Source organism: Bombus terrestris, chromosome 3, assembly GCF_910591885.1.
Source record: "Bombus terrestris chromosome 3, iyBomTerr1.2, whole genome shotgun sequence".
Lineage (NCBI taxonomy): Eukaryota > Metazoa > Arthropoda > Insecta > Hymenoptera > Apidae > Bombus > Bombus terrestris.
Genome location: NC_063271.1, coordinates 22015066 through 22035902, shown reverse-complemented (window position 1 = coordinate 22035902; position 20837 = coordinate 22015066).

Genomic DNA, 20837 nt, shown 5'->3' with positions numbered 1-20837 from the left:
ATAACGTTATACGTTAATACGTAATAGTATATAACGTTATACGTTATATAGTAATAGTATATAACGTTATACGATAGTACGTAATAGTATATAACGTTATACGTGATATGGTAATACTATATAAAGTTATACGCTATTACGTAATAGTATATAACGTTATACGTTAATACGTAATAGTATATATCGTTATACGTTATATAGTAATAGTATATAGCGATATACGTTATATAGTAATAGTATATAACGTTATACGTTAGTACGTAATAGTATATAACGTTATACGTTAATACGTAATAGTATATATCGTTATACGTTATATAGTAACAGTATATAACGTTATACGTTATATAGTAAAAGTATATAACGTTATACGTTATATAGTAATAGTATATAACGTTATACGTTATATAGTAATAGTATATAACGTTATACGTTAGTACGTAATAATATACAACGTTATACGTGATATGGTAAAACTATATAACGTTATACGTTAATACGTAATAGTATATATCGTTATACGTTATATAGTAATAGTATATAACGTTATACGTTATATAGTAATAGTATATAACGTTATACGTTATATAGTAATAGTATATAACATTATACGTTATATAGTAATAGTATATAACGTTATACGTTAGTACGTAATAATATACAACGTTATACGTGATATGGTAATACTATATAACGTTATACGTTAATACGTAATAGTATATATCGTTATACGTTATATAGTAATAGTATATAACGTTATACGTTATATAGTAATAGTATATAACGTTATACGTTATATAGTAATATTATATAACGTTATGCGTTATATAGTAATAGTATATAACGTTATGCGTTATATAGTAGTAGTATATAACGTTATGCGTTATATAGTAATAGTATATAACGTTATACGATAGTACGGAATGGTATATATCGTTATACGTTATATAGTAATAGTATATAACGTTATACGTTATATAGTAATAGTATATAACGTTATACGTTAGTACGTAATAATATACAACGTTATACGTGATATGGTAATACTATATAACGTTATACGTTAATACGTAATGGTATATAACGTTATACGTTAATACGTAATAGTATATATCGTTATAAGTTATATAGTAATAGTATATAGCGATATACGTTATATAGAAATAGTATATAACGTTATACGTTATATAGTAATAGTATATAACGTTATACGTTATATAGTAATATTATATAACGTTATACGTTATATAGTAACAGTATATAACGTTATACGTTATATAGTAATAGTATATAACGTTATGCGTTATATAGTAATAGTATATAACGTTATACGATAGTACGGAATAGTATATATCGTTATACGTTATATAGTAATAGTATATAACGTTATACGTTATATAGTAATAGTATATAACGTTATACGTTATATAGTAATATTATATAACGTTATGCGTTATATAGTAATAGTATATAACGTTATGCGTTATATAGTAATAGTATATAACGTTATGCGTTATATAGTAATAGTATATAACGTTATACGATAGTACGGAATGGTATATAACGTTATACGATAGTACGGAATGGTATATATCGTTATACGTTATATAGTAATAGTATATAACGTTATACGTTATATAGTAATAGTATATAACGTTATACGTTAGTACGTAATAATATACAACGTTATACGTGATATGGTAATACTATATAACGTTATACGTTAATACGTCATAGTATATATCGTTATACGTTATATAGTAATAGTATATAACGTTATACGTTATATAGTAATAGCATATAACGTTATACGTTAGTACGTAATAATATACAACGTTATACGTGATGTGGTAATACTATATAACGTTATACGCTATTACGTAATAGTATATAACGTTATACGTTAATACGGAATAGTATATATCGTTATACGTTATATAGTAATAGTATATAACGTTATACGTTATATAGCAATAGTATATAACGTTATACGTTATATAGTATAAGTATATAACGTTATACGTTATATAGTAATAGTATATAACGTTATACGTTATATAGCAATAGTATATAACGTTATGCGTTATATAGTAATAGTATATAACGTTATACGATAGTACGGAATGGTATATAACGTTATACGATAGTACGGAATGGTATATATCGTTATACGTTATATAGTAATAGTATATAACGTTATACGTTATATAGTAATAGTATATAACGTTATACGTTAGTACGTAATAATATACAACGTTATACGTGATATGGTAATACTATATAACGTTATACGTTAATACGTCATAGTATATATCGTTATACGTTATATAGTAATAGTATATAACGTTATACGTTATATAGTAATAGCATATAACGTTATACGTTAGTACGTAATAATATACAACGTTATACGTGATGTGGTAATACTATATAACGTTATACGCTATTACGTAATAGTATATAACGTTATACGTTAATACGGAATAGTATATATCGTTATACGTTATATAGTAATAGTATATAACGTTATACGTTATATAGCAATAGTATATAACGTTATACGTTATATAGTATAAGTATATAACGTTATACGTTATATAGTAATAGTATATAACGTTATACGTTATATAGCAATAGTATATAACGTTATGCGTTATATAGTTATAGTATATAACGTTATGCGTTATATAGTAATAGTATATAACGTTATACGATAGTACGTAATAGTATATAACGTTATACGTGATATGGTAATACTATATAAAGTTATACGCTATTACGTAATAGTATATAACGTTATACGTTAATACATAATAGTATATATCGTTATACGTTATATAGTAATAGTATATAGCGATATACGTTATATAGTAATAGTATATAACGTTATACGTTAGTACGTAATAATATACAACGGTATACGTTAGTACGTAATAGTATATAACGTTATACGTTATATTGTAATACTATACACCGTTATACGTTATTACGTAATAGTATATAACGTTATACGTTATTACGTAATAGTATACAACGTTATACGTTATATAGTAATATTACATAACGTTATGCGTTATATAGTAATTATATATAACGTTACGCGTTATATAGTAATAGTATATAACGTTATGCGTTATATAGTAATAGTATATAACGTTATACGATAGTACGGAATAGTATATATCGTTATACGTTATATAGTAATAGTATATAACGTTATACGTTATATAGTAATAGTATATAACGTTATACGTTATATAGTAATAGTATATAACTTTATACGTTATATAGTAATAGTATATAACGTTATACGTTAGTACGTAATAATATATATCGTTATACGTTATATAGTAATAGTATATAACGTTATACGATAGTACGTAATAGTATATATCGTCATACGTTATATAGTAATAGCATATGACGTTATACGTTAGTACATAATAATATACAACGTTATACGTGATATGGTAACACTATATAACGTTATACGCTATTACGTAATAGTATATAACGTTATACGTTAATACGGAATAGTATATATCGTTATACGTTATATAGTAATAGTATATAACGTTATACGTTATATAGCAATAGTATATAACGTTATAAGTTATATAGTATAAGTATATAACGTTATACGTTATATAGTAATAGTATATAACGTTATACGTTATATAGTAATAGTATATAACGTTATACGTTATATAGTAATAGTATATAACGTTATACGTTATATAGTAATATTATATAACGTTATGCGTTATATAGAAATATTATATAACGTTATGCGTTATATAGTAATAGTATGTCGGAGATGCAGAGACATCGAGCCTTTCTTTTGGAAGATTTCTCAATACTTGGGCTCGGGGTGACATAACTGGTCGCCGAACGTAGCCACGGTCACGGGATGAACGAAATGTTTTACAAAGGAGGTTCCAGTGTTAAGGGATACGCTGTATAAACAATGAAGCCTTGATCAGGAGCATTGCTGGTTTATGTGGAAATGCCTAGTTACGGCGCTTGGGAATTTGTTGATATTCCCGATCGATATGTATTTGATATATGTAACTATATCTGTCTTCTATTTTGCAATCTCCTTGGAGAGTTTACTGTCATCGTCTTGGAGTCAGTCTTAGAGAAACCCTGTGCCAGAGTGAACGTGTCAGTGTGCTATCAAAAATATATTAAAACGTACAGAAAGTTTCCCGTTGACCGTGGATTCGTTACAGAAACCAAGAATATTATTTAAAGCATTTGTTTACTTATTGTTAGTTATCTTAGTTAACCGATAAACTAATTATTTATCAAACTTTGTAAAGAAATATAATTTTATGTAAATACAACCTTTATTGAACATCATGATGGCAAATGCTAACGAAGAATCGTCTCGCGCTCGAAATCCAAACGACAATTCGACATATATAATAATTCGACATATATTCGACATATATTCGTTATACGTTATATAGTAATAGTATATAACGTTATGCGTTATATAGTAATAGTATATAACGTTATACGTTATATAGTAATAGTATATAACGTTATACGTTATATAGTAATAGTATATAACGTTATACGTTATATAGTAATGGTATATAATGTTATACGTTATATAGTAATAGTATATAACGTTATACGTTAATACGTAATAGTATATAACGTTATACGTTATATAGTAATAGTATATAACGTTATACGATAGTACGTAATAGTATATAACGTTATACGTGATATGGTAATACTATATAAAGTTATACGCTATTACGTAATAGTATATAACGTTATACGTTAATACGTAATAGTATATATCGTTATACGTTATATAGTAATAGTATATAGCGATATACGTTATATAGTAATAGTATATAACGTTATATGTTAGTACGTAATAGTATATAACGTTATACGTTAATACGTAATAGTATATATCGTTATACGTTATATAGTAACAGTATATAACGTTATACGTTATATAGTAAAAGTATATAACGTTATACGTTAGTACGTAATAATATACAACGTTATACGTGATATGGTAAAACTATATAACGTTATACGTTAATACGTAATAGTATATATCGTTATACGTTATATAGTAATAGTATATAACGTTATACGTTATATAGTAATAGTATATAACGTTATACGTTATATAGTAATAGTATATAACGTTATACGTTATATAGTAATAGTATATAACGTTATACGTTAGTACGTAATAATATACAACGTTATACGTGATATGGTAATACTATATAACGTTATACGTTAATACGTAATAGTATATATCGTTATACGTTATATAGTAATAGTATATAACGTTATACGTTATATAGTAATAGTATATAACGTTATACGTTATATAGTAATATTATATAACGTTATGCGTTATATAGTAATAGTATATAACGTTATGCGTTATATAGTAATAGTATATAACGTTATGCGTTATATAGTAATAGTATATAACGTTATACGATAGTACGGAATGGTATATATCGTTATACGTTATATAGTAATAGTATATAACGTTATACGTTATATAGTAATAGTATATAACGTTATACGTTAGTACGTAATAATATACAACGTTATACGTGATATGGTAATACTATATAACGTTATACGTTAATACGTAATGGTATATAACGTTATACGTTAATACGTAATAGTATATATCGTTATAAGTTATATAGTAATAGTATATAGCGATATACGTTATATAGAAATAGTATATAACGTTATACGTTATATAGTAATAGTATATAACGTTATACGTTATATAGTAATATTATATAACGTTATACGTTATATAGTAATAGTATATAACGTTATACGTTATATAGTAATAGTATATAACGTTATGCGTTATATAGTAATAGTATATAACGTTATACGATAGTACGGAATAGTATATATCGTTATACGTTATATAGTAATAGTATATAACGTTATACGTTATATAGTAATAGTATATAACGTTATACGTTATATAGTAATATTATATAACGTTATGCGTTATATAGTAATAGTATATAACGTTATGCGTTATATAGTAATAGTATATAACGTTATGCGTTATATAGTAATAGTATATAACGTTATACGATAGTACGGAATGGTATATAACGTTATACGATAGTACGGAATGGTATATATCGTTATACGTTATATAGTAATAGTATATAACGTTATACGTTATATAGTAATAGTATATAACGTTATACGTTAGTACGTAATAATATACAACGTTATACGTGATATGGTAATACTATATAACGTTATACGTTAATACGTCATAGTATATATCGTTATACGTTATATAGTAATAGTATATAACGTTATACGTTATATAGTAATAGCATATAACGTTATACGTTAGTACGTAATAATATACAACGTTATACGTGATGTGGTAATACTATATAACGTTATACGCTATTACGTAATAGTATATAACGTTATACGTTAATACGGAATAGTATATATCGTTATACGTTATATAGTAATAGTATATAACGTTATACGTTATATAGCAATAGTATATAACGTTATACGTTATATAGTATAAGTATATAACGTTATACGTTATATAGTAATAGTATATAACGTTATACGTTATATAGCAATAGTATATAACGTTATGCGTTATATAGTTATAGTATATAACGTTATGCGTTATATAGTAATAGTATATAACGTTATACGATAGTACGTAATAGTATATAACGTTATACGTGATATGGTAATACTATATAAAGTTATACGCTATTACGTAATAGTATATAACGTTATACGTTAATACATAATAGTATATATCGTTATACGTTATATAGTAATAGTATATAGCGATATACGTTATATAGTAATAGTATATAACGTTATACGTTAGTACGTAATAATATACAACGGTATACGTTAGTACGTAATAGTATATAACGTTATACGTTATATTGTAATACTATACACCGTTATACGTTATTACGTAATAGTATATAACGTTATACGTTATTACGTAATAGTATACAACGTTATACGTTATATAGTAATATTACATAACGTTATGCGTTATATAGTAATTATATATAACGTTACGCGTTATATAGTAATAGTATATAACGTTATGCGTTATATAGTAATAGTATATAACGTTATACGATAGTACGGAATAGTATATATCGTTATACGTTATATAGTAATAGTATATAACGTTATACGTTATATAGTAATAGTATATAACGTTATACGTTATATAGTAATAGTATATAACGTTATACGTTATATAGTAATAGTATATAACTTTATACGTTATATAGTAATAGTATATAACGTTATACGTTAGTACGTAATAATATATATCGTTATACGTTATATAGTAATAGTATATAACGTTATACGATAGTACGTAATAGTATATATCGTCATACGTTATATAGTAATAGCATATGACGTTATACGTTAGTACATAATAATATACAACGTTATACGTGATATGGTAACACTATATAACGTTATACGCTATTACGTAATAGTATATAACGTTATACGTTAATACGGAATAGTATATATCGTTATACGTTATATAGTAATAGTATATAACGTTATACGTTATATAGCAATAGTATATAACGTTATAAGTTATATAGTATAAGTATATAACGTTATACGTTATATAGTAATAGTATATAACGTTATACGTTATATAGTAATAGTATATAACGTTATGCGTTATATAGTAATATTATATAACGTTATGCGGTACATAGTAATAGTATATAACGTTATACGTTATATAGTAATAGTATATAACGTTATACGATAGTACATAATAGTATATATCGTTATACGTTATATAGTAATAGTATATAACGTTATACGTTATATAGTAATAGTATATAACGTTATACGTTATATAGTAATAGTATATAACGTTATACGTTATATAGTAATAGTATATAACGTTATACGTTATATAGTAATATTATATAACGTTATACGTTATATAGTAATAGTATATAACGTTATACGTTATATAGTAATTGTATATAACGTTATACGTTATATAGTATAAGTATATAACGTTATACGTTATATAGTAATATTATATAACGTTATACGTTATATAGTAATAGTATATAACGTTATGCGTTATATAGTAATAGTATATAACGTTATACGTTATATAGTAATAGTATATAACGTTATACGTTATATAGTAATATTATATAACGTTATGCGTTATATAGTAATAGTGTATAACGTTATACGTTATATAGTAATAGTATATAACGTTATGCGTTATATAGTAATAGTATATAACGTTATGCGTTATATAGTAATAGTATATAACGTTATACGATAGTACGGAATAGTATATATCGTTATACGTTATATAGTAATAGTATATAACGTTATGCGTTATATAGTAATAGTATATAACGTTATACGTTATATAGTAATATTATATAACGTTATACGTTATATAGTAATAGTATATAACGTTATACGTTATATAGTAATTGTATATAACGTTATACGTTATATAGTATAAGTATATAACGTTATACGTTATATAGTAATAGTATATAACGTTATACGTTATATAGTAATATTATATAACGTTATGCGTTATATAGTAATAGTATATAACGTTATACGTTATATAGTAATAGTACATAACGTTATACGTTATATAGTAATATTATATAACGTTATGCGTTATATAGTAATAGTATATAACGTTATACGTTATATAGTAATAGTATATAACGTTATACGTTATATAGTAATAGTATATAACGTTATACGTTATATAGTAATAGTATATAACGTTATACGTTAGTACGTAATAATATACAACGTTATACGTGATATGGCAATACTATATAACGTTATACGCTATTACGTAACAGTATATAACGTTATACGTTATATAGTAATAGTATATAACGTTATACGTTATATAGTAATAGTATATAGCGATATACGTTATATAGTAATAGTATATAACGTTATACGTTATATAGTAATAGTATATAACGTTATACGTTATATAGTAATATTATATAACGTTATGCGTTATATAGTAATAGTATATAACGTTATGCGTTATATAGTAATAGTATATAACGTTATGCGTTATATAGTAATAGTATATAACGTTATACGATAGTACGGAATAGTATATATCGTTATACGTTATATAGTAATAGTATATAACGTTATACGTTATATAGTAATAGTATATAACGTTATACGTTATATAGTAGTAGTATATAACGTTATACGTTATATACTATTACTATATAACGTTATACGTTATATAGTAATAGTATATAACTTTATACGTTATATAGTAATAGTATATAACGTTATACGTTATATAGTAATATTATATAACGTTATGCGTTATATAGTAATAGTATATAACGTTATACGTTATATAGTAATAGTATATAACGTTATGCGTTATATAGTAATAGTATATAACGTTATACGATAGTACGGAATAGTATATATCGTTATACGTTATATAGTAATAGTATATAACGTTATACGTTATATAGTAATAGTATATAACGTTATACGTTATATAGTAATAGTATATAACGTTATACATTATATAGTAATAGTATATAACGTTATGCGTTATATAGTAATAGTATATAACGTTATACGATAGTACGGAATAGTATATATCGTTATACGTTATATAGTAATAGTATATAACGTTATACGTTATATAGTAATAGTATATAACGTTATACGTTATATAGTAATAGTATATAACGTTATACGTTATATAGTAATAGTATATAACGTTATACGTTATATAGTAATAGTATATAACGTTATACGTTATATAGTAATAGTATATAACGTTATACGTTATATAGTAATAGTATATAACGTTATACGTTATATAGTAATAGTATATAACGTTATACGTTATATAGTAATATTATATAACGTTATGCGTTATATAGAAATATTATATAACGTTATGCGTTATATAGTAATAGTATGTCGGAGATGCAGAGACATCGAGCCTTTCTTTTGGAAGATTTCTCAATACTTGGGCTCGGGGTGACATAACTGGTCGCCGAACGTAGCCACGGTCACGGGATGAACGAAATGTTTTACAAAGGAGGTTCCAGTGTTAAGGGATACGCTGTATAAACAATGAAGCCTTGATCAGGAGCATTGCTGGTTTATGTGGAAATGCCTAGTTACGGCGCTTGGGAATTTGTTGATATTCCCGATCGATATGTATTTGATATATGTAACTATATCTGTCTTCTATTTTGCAATCTCCTTGGAGAGTTTACTGTCATCGTCTTGGAGTCAGTCTTAGAGAAACCCTGTGCCAGAGTGAACGTGTCAGTGTGCTATCAAAAATATATTAAAACGTACAGAAAGTTTCCCGTTGACCGTGGATTCGTTACAGAAACCAAGAATATTATTTAAAGCATTTGTTTACTTATTGTTTGTTATCTTAGTTAACCGATAAACTAATTATTTATCAAACTTTGTAAAGAAATATAATTTTATGTAAATACAACCTTTATTGAACATCATGATGGCAAATGCTAACGAAGAATCGTCTCGCGCTCGAAATCCAAACGACAATTCGACATATATAATAATTCGACATATATTCGACATATATTCGTTATACGTTATATAGTAATAGTATATAACGTTATGCGTTATATAGTAATAGTATATAACGTTATACGTTATATAGTAATAGTATATAACGTTATACGTTATATAGTAATAGTATATAACGTTATACGTTATATAGTAATGGTATATAATGTTATACGTTATATAGTAATAGTATATAACGTTATACGTTAATACGTAATAGTATATAACGTTATACGTTATATAGTAATAGTATATAACGTTATACGATAGTACGTAATAGTATATAACGTTATACGTGATATGGTAATACTATATAAAGTTATACGCTATTACGTAATAGTATATAACGTTATACGTTAATACGTAATAGTATATATCGTTATACGTTATATAGTAATAGTATATAGCGATATACGTTATATAGTAATAGTATATAACGTTATACGTTAGTACGTAATAGTATATAACGTTATACGTTAATACGTAATAGTATATATCGTTATACGTTATATAGTAACAGTATATAACGTTATACGTTATATAGTAAAAGTATATAACGTTATACGTTATATAGTAATAGTATATAACGTTATACGTTATATAGTAATAGTATATAACGTTATACGTTAGTACGTAATAATATACAACGTTATACGTGATATGGTAAAACTATATAACGTTATACGTTAATACGTAATAGTATATATCGTTATACGTTATATAGTAATAGTATATAACGTTATACGTTATATAGTAATAGTATATAACGTTATACATTATATAGTAAAAGTATATAACGTTATGCGTTATATAGTAATAGTATATAACGTTATACGATAGTACGGAATAGTATATATCGTTATACGTTATATAGTAATAGTATATAACGTTATACGTTATATAGTAATAGTATATAACGTTATACGTTATATAGTAATAGTATATAACGTTATACGTTATATAGTAATAGTATATAACGTTATACGTTATATAGTAATAGTATATAACGTTATACGTTATATAGTAATAGTATATAACGTTATACGTTATATAGTAATAGTATATAACGTTATACGTTATATAGTAATAGTATATAACGTTATACGTTATATAGTAATATTATATAACGTTATGCGTTATATAGAAATATTATATAACGTTATGCGTTATATAGTAATAGTATGTCGGAGATGCAGAGACATCGAGCCTTTCTTTTGGAAGATTTCTCAATACTTGGGCTCGGGGTGACATAACTGGTCGCCGAACGTAGCCACGGTCACGGGATGAACGAAATGTTTTACAAAGGAGGTTCCAGTGTTAAGGGATACGCTGTATAAACAATGAAGCCTTGATCAGGAGCATTGCTGGTTTATGTGGAAATGCCTAGTTACGGCGCTTGGGAATTTGTTGATATTCCCGATCGATATGTATTTGATATATGTAACTATATCTGTCTTCTATTTTGCAATCTCCTTGGAGAGTTTACTGTCATCGTCTTGGAGTCAGTCTTAGAGAAACCCTGTGCCAGAGTGAACGTGTCAGTGTGCTATCAAAAATATATTAAAACGTACAGAAAGTTTCCCGTTGACCGTGGATTCGTTACAGAAACCAAGAATATTATTTAAAGCATTTGTTTACTTATTGTTTGTTATCTTAGTTAACCGATAAACTAATTATTTATCAAACTTTGTAAAGAAATATAATTTTATGTAAATACAACCTTTATTGAACATCATGATGGCAAATGCTAACGAAGAATCGTCTCGCGCTCGAAATCCAAACGACAATTCGACATATATAATAATTCGACATATATTCGACATATATTCGTTATACGTTATATAGTAATAGTATATAACGTTATGCGTTATATAGTAATAGTATATAACGTTATACGTTATATAGTAATAGTATATAACGTTATACGTTATATAGTAATAGTATATAACGTTATACGTTATATAGTAATGGTATATAATGTTATACGTTATATAGTAATAGTATATAACGTTATACGTTAATACGTAATAGTATATAACGTTATACGTTATATAGTAATAGTATATAACGTTATACGATAGTACGTAATAGTATATAACGTTATACGTGATATGGTAATACTATATAAAGTTATACGCTATTACGTAATAGTATATAACGTTATACGTTAATACGTAATAGTATATATCGTTATACGTTATATAGTAATAGTATATAGCGATATACGTTATATAGTAATAGTATATAACGTTATACGTTAGTACGTAATAGTATATAACGTTATACGTTAATACGTAATAGTATATATCGTTATACGTTATATAGTAACAGTATATAACGTTATACGTTATATAGTAAAAGTATATAACGTTATACGTTATATAGTAATAGTATATAACGTTATACGTTATATAGTAATAGTATATAACGTTATACGTTAGTACGTAATAATATACAACGTTATACGTGATATGGTAAAACTATATAACGTTATACGTTAATACGTAATAGTATATATCGTTATACGTTATATAGTAATAGTATATAACGTTATACGTTATATAGTAATAGTATATAACGTTATACGTTATATAGTAATAGTATATAACGTTATACGTTATATAGTAATAGTATATAACGTTATACGTTAGTACGTAATAATATACAACGTTATACGTGATATGGTAATACTATATAACGTTATACGTTAATACGTAATAGTATATATCGTTATACGTTATATAGTAATAGTATATAACGTTATACGTTATATAGTAATAGTATATAACGTTATACGTTATATAGTAATATTATATAACGTTATGCGTTATATAGTAATAGTATATAACGTTATGCGTTATATAGTAATAGTATATAACGTTATGCGTTATATAGTAATAGTATATAACGTTATACGATAGTACGGAATGGTATATATCGTTATACGTTATATAGTAATAGTATATAACGTTATACGTTATATAGTAATAGTATATAACGTTATACGTTAGTACGTAATAATATACAACGTTATACGTGATATGGTAATACTATATAACGTTATACGTTAATACGTAATGGTATATAACGTTATACGTTAATACGTAATAGTATATATCGTTATAAGTTATATAGTAATAGTATATAGCGATATACGTTATATGGAAATAGTATATAACGTTATACGTTATATAGTAATAGTATATAACGTTATACGTTATATAGTAATATTATATAACGTTATACGTTATATAGTAATAGTATATAACGTTATACGTTATATAGTAATAGTATATAACGTTATGCGTTATATAGTAATAGTATATAACGTTATACGATAGTACGGAATAGTATATATCGTTATACGTTATATAGTAATAGTATATAACGTTATACGTTATATAGTAATAGTATATAACGTTATACGTTATATAGTAATATTATATAACGTTATGCGTTATATAGTAATAGTATATAACGTTATGCGTTATATAGTAATAGTATATAACGTTATGCGTTATATAGTAATAGTATATAACGTTATACGATAGTACGGAATGGTATATAACGTTATACGATAGTACGGAATGGTATATATCGTTATACGTTATATAGTAATAGTATATAACGTTATACGTTATATAGTAATAGTATATAACGTTATACGTTATATAGTAATAGTATATAACGTTATACGTTAGTACGTAATAATATACAACGTTATACGTGATATGGTAATACTATATAACGTTATACGTTAATACGTCATAGTATATATCGTTATACGTTATATAGTAATAGTATATAACGTTATACGTTATATAGTAATAGCATATAACGTTATACGTTAGTACGTAATAATATACAACGTTATACGTGATGTGGTAATACTATATAACGTTATACGCTATTACGTAATAGTATATAACGTTATACGTTAATACGGAATAGTATATATCGTTATACGTTATATAGTAATAGTATATAACGTTATACGTTATATAGCAATAGTATATAACGTTATACGTTATATAGTATAAGTATATAACGTTATACGTTATATAGTAATAGTATATAACGTTATACGTTATATAGCAATAGTATATAACGTTATGCGTTATATAGTTATAGTATATAACGTTATGCGTTATATAGTAATAGTATATAACGTTATACGATAGTACGTAATAGTATATAACGTTATACGTGATATGGTAATACTATATAAAGTTATACGCTATTACGTAATAGTATATAACGTTATACGTTAATACATAATAGTATATATCGTTATACGTTATATAGTAATAGTATATAGCGATATACGTTATATAGTAATAGTATATAACGTTATACGTTAGTACGTAATAATATACAACGGTATACGTTAGTACGTAATAGTATATAACGTTATACGTTATATTGTAATACTATACACCGTTATACGTTATTACGTAATAGTATATAACGTTATACGTTATTACGTAATAGTATACAACGTTATACGTTATATAGTAATATTACATAACGTTATGCGTTATATAGTAATTATATATAACGTTACGCGTTATATAGTAATAGTATATAACGTTATGCGTTATATAGTAATAGTATATAACGTTATACGATAGTACGGAATAGTATATATCGTTATACGTTATATAGTAATAGTATATAACGTTATACGTTATATAGTAATAGTATATAACGTTATACGTTATATAGTAATAGTATATAACGTTATACGTTATATAGTAATAGTATATAACTTTATACGTTATATAGTAATAGTATATAACGTTATACGTTAGTACGTAATAATATATATCGTTATACGTTATATAGTAATAGTATATAACGTTATACGATAGTACGTAATAGTATATATCGTCATACGTTATATAGTAATAGCATATGACGTTATACGTTAGTACATAATAATATACAACGTTATACGTGATATGGTAACACTATATAACGTTATACGCTATTACGTAATAGTATATAACGTTATACGTTAATACGGAATAGTATATATCGTTATACGTTATATAGTAATAGTATATAACGTTATACGTTATATAGTAATAGTATATAACGTTATAAGTTATATAGTATAAGTATATAACGTTATACGTTATATAGTAATAGTATATAACGTTATACGTTATATAGTAATAGTATATAACGTTATGCGTTATATAGTAATATTATATAACGTTATGCGGTACATAGTAATAGTATATAATGTTATACGTTATATAGTAATAGTATATAACGTTATACGATAGTACATAATAGTATATATCGTTATACGTTATATAGTAATAGTATATAACGTTATACGTTATATAGTAATAGTATATAACGTTATACGTTATATAGTAATAGTATATAACGTTATACGTTATATAGTAATAGTATATAACGTTATACGTTATATAGTAATATTATATAACGTTATACGTTATATAGTAATAGTATATAACGTTATACGTTATATAGTAATTGTATATAACGTTATACGTTATATAGTATAAGTATATAACGTTATACGTTATATAGTAATATTATATAACGTTATACGTTATATAGTAATAGTATATAACGTTATGCGTTATATAGTAATAGTATATAACGTTATACGTTATATAGTAATAGTATATAACGTTATACGTTATATAGTAATATTATATAACGTTATGCGTTATATAGTAATAGTGTATAACGTTATACGTTATATAGTAATAGTATATAACGTTATGCGTTATATAGTAATAGTATATAACGTTATACGTTATATAGTAATAGTATATAACGTTATGCGTTATATAGTAATAGTATATAACGTTATGCGTTATATAGTAATAGTATATAACGTTATACGATAGTACGGAATAGTATATATCGTTATACGTTATATAGTAATAGTATATAACGTTATACGTTATATAGTAATAGTATATAACGTATAACGTTATATAGTAGTAGTATATAACGTTATACGTTATATAGTAATAGTATATAACGTTATACGTTATATAGTAATAGTATATAACTTTATACGTTATATAGTAATAGTATATAACGTTATACGTTATATAGTAATATTATATAACGTTATGCGTTATATAGTAATAGTATATAACGTTATACGTTATATAGTAATAGTATATAACGTTATGCGTTATATAGTAATAGTATATAACGTTATACGATAGTACGGAATAGTATATATCGTTATACGTTATATAGTAATAGTATATAACGTTATACGTTATATAGTAATAGTATATAACGTTATACGTTATATAGTAATAGTATATAACGTTATACATTATATAGTAAAAGTATATAACGTTATGCGTTATATAGTAATAGTATATAACGTTATACGATAGTACGGAATAGTATATATCGTTATACGTTATATAGTAATAGTATATAACGTTATACGTTATATAGTAATAGTATATAACGTTATACGTTATATAGTAATAGTATATAACGTTATACGTTATATAGTAATAGTATATAACGTTATACGTTATATAGTAATAGTATATAACGTTATACGTTATATAGTAATAGTATATAACGTTATACGTTATATAGTAATAGTATATAACGTTATACGTTATATAGTAATATTATATAACGTTATGCGTTATATAGAAATATTATATAACGTTATGCGTTATATAGTAATAGTATGTCGGAGATGCAGAGACATCGAGCCTTTCTTTTGGAAGATTTCTCAATACTTGGGCTCGGGGTGACATAACTGGTCGCCGAACGTAGCCACGGTCACGGGATGAACGAAATGTTTTACAAAGGAGGTTCCAGTGTTAAGGGATACGCTGTATAAACAATGAAGCCTTGATCAGGAGCATTGCTGGTTTATGTGGAAATGCCTAGTTACGGCGCTTGGGAATTTGTTGATATTCCCGATCGATATGTATTTGATATATGTAACTATATCTGTCTTCTATTTTGCAATCTCCTTGGAGAGTTTACTGTCATCGTCTTGGAGTCAGTCTTAGAGAAACCCTGTGCCAGAGTGAACGTGTCAGTGTGCTATCAAAAATATATTAAAACGTACAGAAAGTTTCCCGTTGACCGTGGATTCGTTACAGAAACCAAGAATATTATTTAAAGCATTTGTTTACTTATTGTTTGTTATCTTAGTTAACCGATAAACTAATTATTTATCAAACTTTGTAAAGAAATATAATTTTATGTAAATACAACCTTTATTGAACATCATGATGGCAAATGCTAACGAAGAATCGTCTCGCGCTCGAAATCCAAACGACAATTCGACATATATAATAATTCGACATATATTCGACATATATTCGTTATACGTTATATAGTAATAGTATATAACGTTATGCGTTATATAGTAATAGTATATAACGTTATACGTTATATAGTAATAGTATATAACGTTATACGTTATATAGTAATGGTATATAATGTTATACGTTATATAGTAATAGTATATAACGTTATACGTTAATACGTAATAGTATATAACGTTATACGTTAATACGTAATAGTATATAACGTTATACGTTATATAGTAATAGTATATAACGTTATACGATAGTACGTAATAGTATATAACGTTATACGATAGTACGTAATAGTATATAACGTTATACGTGATATGGTAATACTATATAAAGTTATACGCTATTACGTAATCGTATATAACGTTATACGTTAATACGTAATAGTATATATCGTTATACGTTATATAGTAATAGTATATAGCGATATACGTTATATAGTAATAGTATATAACGTTATACGTTAGTACGTAATAGTATATAACGTTATACGTTAATACGTAATAGTATATATCGTTATACGTTATATAGTAACAGTATATAACGTTATACGTTATATAGTAATAGTATATAACGTTATACGTTATATAGTATAAGTATATAACGTTATACGTTATATAGTAATATTATATAACGTTATGCGTTACAAAGTAATATTATATAACGTTATACGTTATATAGTAATAGTATATAACGTTATACGTTATATAGTAATATTATATAACGTTATACGTTATATAGTAATAGTATATAACGTTATACGTTATATAGTAATTGTATATAACGTTATACGTTATATAGTATAAGTATATAACGTTATACGTTATATAGTAATATTATATAACGTTATACGTTATATAGTAATAGTATATAACGTTATGCGTTATATAGTAATAGTATATAACGTTATACGTTATATAGTAATAGTATATAACGTTATACGTTATATAGTAATATTATATAACGTTATGCGTTATATAGTAATAGTGTATAACGTTATACGTTATATAGTAATAGTATATAACGTTATGCGTTATATAGTAATAGTATATAACGTTATACGTTATATAGTAATAGTATATAACGTTATGCGTTATATAGTAATAGTATATAACGTTATGCGTTATATAGTAATAGTATATAACGTTATACGATAGTACGGAATAGTATATATCGTTATACGTTATATAGTAATAGTATATAACGTTATACGTTATATAGTAATAGTATATAACGTTATACGTTATATAGTAGTAGTATATAACGTTATACGTTATATAGTAATAGTATATAACGTTATACGTTATATAGTAATAGTATATAACTTTATACGTTATATAGTAATAGTATATAACGTTATACGTTATATAGTAATATTATATAACGTTATGCGTTATATAGTAATAGTATATAACGTTATACGTTATATAGTAATAGTATATAACGTTATGCGTTATATAGTAATAGTATATAACGTTATACGATAGTACGGAATAGTATATATCGTTATACGTTATATAGTAATAGTATATAACGTTATACGTTATATAGTAATAGTATATAACGTTATACGTTATATAGTAATAGTATATAACGTTATACATTATATAGTAAAAGTATATAACGTTATGCGTTATATAGTAATAGTATATAACGTTATACGATAGTACGGAATAGTATATATCGTTATACGTTATATAGTAATAGTATATAACGTTATACGTTATATAGTAATAGTATATAACGTTATACGTTATATAGTAATAGTATATAACGTTATACGTTATATAGTAATAGTATATAACGTTATACGTTATATAGTAATAGTATATAACGTTATACGTTATATAGTAATAGTATATAACGTTATACGTTATATAGTAATAGTATATAACGTTATACGTTATATAGTAATATTATATAACGTTATGCGTTATATAGAAATATTATATAACGTTATGCGTTATATAGTAATAGTATGTCGGAGATGCAGAGACATCGAGCCTTTCTTTTGGAAGATTTCTCAATACTTGGGCTCGGGGTGACATAACTGGTCGCCGAACGTAGCCACGGTCACGGGATGAACGAAATGTTTTACAAAGGAGGTTCCAGTGTTAAGGGATACGCTGTATAAACAATGAAGCCTTGATCAGGAGCATTGCTGGTTTATGTGGAAATGCCTAGTTACGGCGCTTGGGAATTTGTTGATATTCCCGATCGATATGTATTTGATATATGTAACTATATCTGTCTTCTATTTTGCAATCTCCTTGGAGAGTTTACTGTCATCGTCTTGGAGTCAGTCTTAGAGAAACCCTGTGCCAGAGTGAACGTGTCAGTGTGCTATCAAAAATATATTAAAACGTACAGAAAGTTTCCCGTTGACCGTGGATTCGTTACAGAAACCAAGAATATTATTTAAAGCATTTGTTTACTTATTGTTTGTTATCTTAGTTAACCGATAAACTAATTATTTATCAAACTTTGTAAAGAAATATAATTTTATGTAAATACAACCTTTATTGAACATCATGATGGCAAATGCTAACGAAGAATCGTCTCGCGCTCGAAATCCAAACGACAATTCGACATATATAATAATTCGACATATATTCGACATATATTCGTTATACGTTATATAGTAATAGTATATAACGTTATGCGTTATATAGTAATAGTATATAACGTTATACGTTATATAGTAATAGTATATAACGTTATACGTTATATAGTAATGGTATATAATGTTATACGTTATATAGTAATAGTATATAACGTTATACGTTAATACGTAATAGTATATAACGTTATACGTTAATACGT